A 3014-nucleotide genomic window follows, 5' to 3' on the forward strand; every position below is an offset into this window, starting at 1 on the left:
TGGGGGTGGGCCAGGAATAGGGGTGGGGAGGCAACATGCAGACGAGGGAAGGGCCTGCAAGAAAGTGTGGGGTTCTGGAAATATTCTACACCTTCCCCACTGGTATTTGCATCAACAGGATCTTTATGCTCCCATGGCTTGAAAGTTTGAATGGTCCTGACTGCCTTCTTTTTCTATTTTTAACTTTTTGGCTGAGCCTCACAGTGGCATGTGGGATCCTAGTTCCCTGACCAGGGATCGAACCTGTGCCCCCTGCATTGGAAGCATGGTGTCCTAACCACTGGACTACCAGGGAGGTCCCATTGCCTTCTTGCTTTGTGTGCCCAGGGAACCTCATTTCTCCCCTTTATGTCAGGGCCCTGTTTATTCTGGGCTACACTCTTCCATTTTCCTGGGCCACCCCCTACACTGCTGATACTTCTTGTATTTCTGACATCACCATAGATGTCACTTGCTGCTAAAGTTGAGCTCAGAATCCTTTTTAATGCACCCACCACATTCTGCGTTTTTATTCTATCACCCTGAGCTGCAGTACCCTATTGAAGTATCTGCCTCCCCACCAGACTGTCATTTCCTTGAGGGCAAATGTCTTTTTTAAATGTTTATTTATTTATTTATTTTTGGCTGCACCAGATTTTTGTTGCTGTGTGGAGGTTTTCTCTAACTGTGGTGAGCAGGGGGCTTCTCTTGTTGCTGAGCATGTGCTCTAAGCTCAAGGGCTCAGTAGTTGTGGCGCACGGGCTTAGTTGCTCTAAGGCATGTGGGATCTTAGTTCCCAGACCAGGGATCAAACCTATGTTCCCTGCATTGTCAGTTCGGAGTCTTAACCACTGGACCACTGGACACCTCATCAGTGTCTTTTACACGTTGATTCTTTCAATGGTTTAAGGGATATCCCACAGATCTGTTTTTGATAAGATTTTTTACAAACTTTTAACTATAGAAGAACACAAATAAATCAGACTTCAGGTAAGAGAGGTTACCTATACTTATCATCGCTATACAGCATTTTAAGATTTCTAATCATCCACCTGGAAGCAGGAAATCGAAGAAGGAATGAAATGTAGCAGAAAGAGCAGTAGGTCAAGAACCTTTGGTCTCATTTTGATTCCTAACTCTTCTATTCATTAACTATGTGACCTTGAATAATTGGCTTCACTCACAGTGCTCATCTGTAAAAGAGACATCTGAAGTTGAAACTTGCTAAATTCTTTTTCAGTGTTACACTGTTACGATCAGCTGCAACAGCAGGAATAGATGGAGCTGTCTCTGACTTAAAGGAAACTCCACCTGCGAAATTTTGGCTTTATCAAAGAAGTTAAGTTTTTAAGTATTTTTTTCGCCCTACATTTTTTACAGCGTTACTGTGTTTTCTCATCATCACTAACTGCAACAACACATTCTCAGCCCTCACCTTACTTGACTTGTCCACAGTGTTTACCAGTTGATCACTTCGGCCTCCTCGTTGACCCCTTTGTCATCCCATCTCTTTGTCCCTTTCTACTGATGGCCCTCCCTCTCCATGTACTTTCCTCTTATTTTCCTAACTTCTAAACAGTGGTGAACCCAGGGCCAAAACCCAGTTCTCTCTTCTGTCTACATTCATTCTTTTGATTCTCTTGTTGTTTAGCCACCAAATCATGTCTGATTCTTTTGCGACCCCCTAGCCCACCAGGCTCCTCTGTCCATGGGTTTCTCCAGGCAAGAATACTGGAGTGGGTTGCCTTTTCCTCCTCCAGGGGATCTTCCCAACCCAGTGATCGAACTCGAGTCTCATGCATTGTCAGGTGGATTCTTTACCACCGGAACCACCACGGAAGCCCTATGACCTTATATTAATTGTATTTTGCTTCATAACAGATTATCCCAAAATTAGCAGCTTAGAACAATACACATTTATTATCTTAGAGTTTCTGCAATATGCGTCAGGAATATGGGCACAACGCAGATGGGTCCTCTAATTTATAATTTCTCAAGAGGCTGCAGTCAAGGTGTCAGCAGATCTGAAGACTTGACTGAGAAAGGGTGTATATCCACGCTCACAGGGCTGTTGGCACAATTCAGTTCCTTTGGACTGTTAGGACCACTGCCTCTGTTTCTAGCTGGTTGTTGGCTGGAGGTTGCCCCCAGTGTCTTGCCACATGAGCCTCACTAACATGGGTGATAATTTTATCATCCTTTAAAAAGATAATATTTATTTATTTATGACTGCATTGGGGTTTCATTGCTGCTCAGGCTTTCACTAGTTGTAGTAAGTGGAGGCTATTCTCTGGTTGCAGCACATGATTTTCTTATTGCAGTAGCTTCTCTTATTTCTGAGCACAGACTCGAGGCACACAGGCTCAGTAGTTGTGGCGCATGGGCGCCCATGTGGCATGTTCCCTGGTCAGGGATCGAACCCATGTCTCCTGCACTGGCAGGCAGGTTCTTATTCACTGTATCATACTTCTATCTCTTCTCTCTGGCTGGAAGTTAATCATAAACTTAATCATATTTAATTGACATCTCAAATTTAACGTGTCCAAAACTTAATTCCTAATGTGCAACTCAGGTCTCCACCCCAAATATGCTCCTCCTGCAGTTTTTACCTTTACAGTCAACGGCAATCAGGGTTTCACAGTTTCACATGCTCCAAACCTCACAGTCATCCATGGCTTCTCTCTCTTTCTCACTCACATCAATCCATCAGCAAAGCCTGTTGACTCTACCTTCAGAAGAATTTATATCCAGAGCTCAACTGTTTTTTTGCTACCTCCCCTACTACCATCCTGGTCCAGGCCACCAACACCTTTATCTGTTCTCTTTGTGCCAGTGAGGAGCCTCTATTGCTCTGAAGGTGAGGAGCAATTCTGTGGAAGGACCTATCCCCATCAGAGCTGGATACTTGGTTAGCCTGAGCTCTCTGTTGGGATAATACCCTGAGGCTCCTTCTATGTTCCCTAGAGAGGACCCTTGGCAGAAAGTTAGCTCAGTGAATAATGGTCAGAGAGGCACCAATGACGTTATATCTGCCC

At 44.4% G+C, this 3014-nt stretch overlaps 1 non-coding gene across 1 annotated transcript; it reads right to left on the bottom strand.

Annotated features, from left to right (window-relative positions):
- Positions 1–222: 222 nt before the first annotated feature.
- TRNAW-CCA (transfer RNA tryptophan (anticodon CCA)) lies at positions 223–295 on the bottom strand. Its single transcript has one exon. It is a non-coding gene; the product is annotated as a tRNA-Trp (tRNA).
- Between the last annotated feature and the right edge of the window lie 2719 nt (positions 296–3014).

This window comes from Ovis aries, chromosome 9 (assembly GCF_016772045.2).
Source record: "Ovis aries strain OAR_USU_Benz2616 breed Rambouillet chromosome 9, ARS-UI_Ramb_v3.0, whole genome shotgun sequence".
Lineage (NCBI taxonomy): Eukaryota > Metazoa > Chordata > Mammalia > Artiodactyla > Bovidae > Ovis > Ovis aries.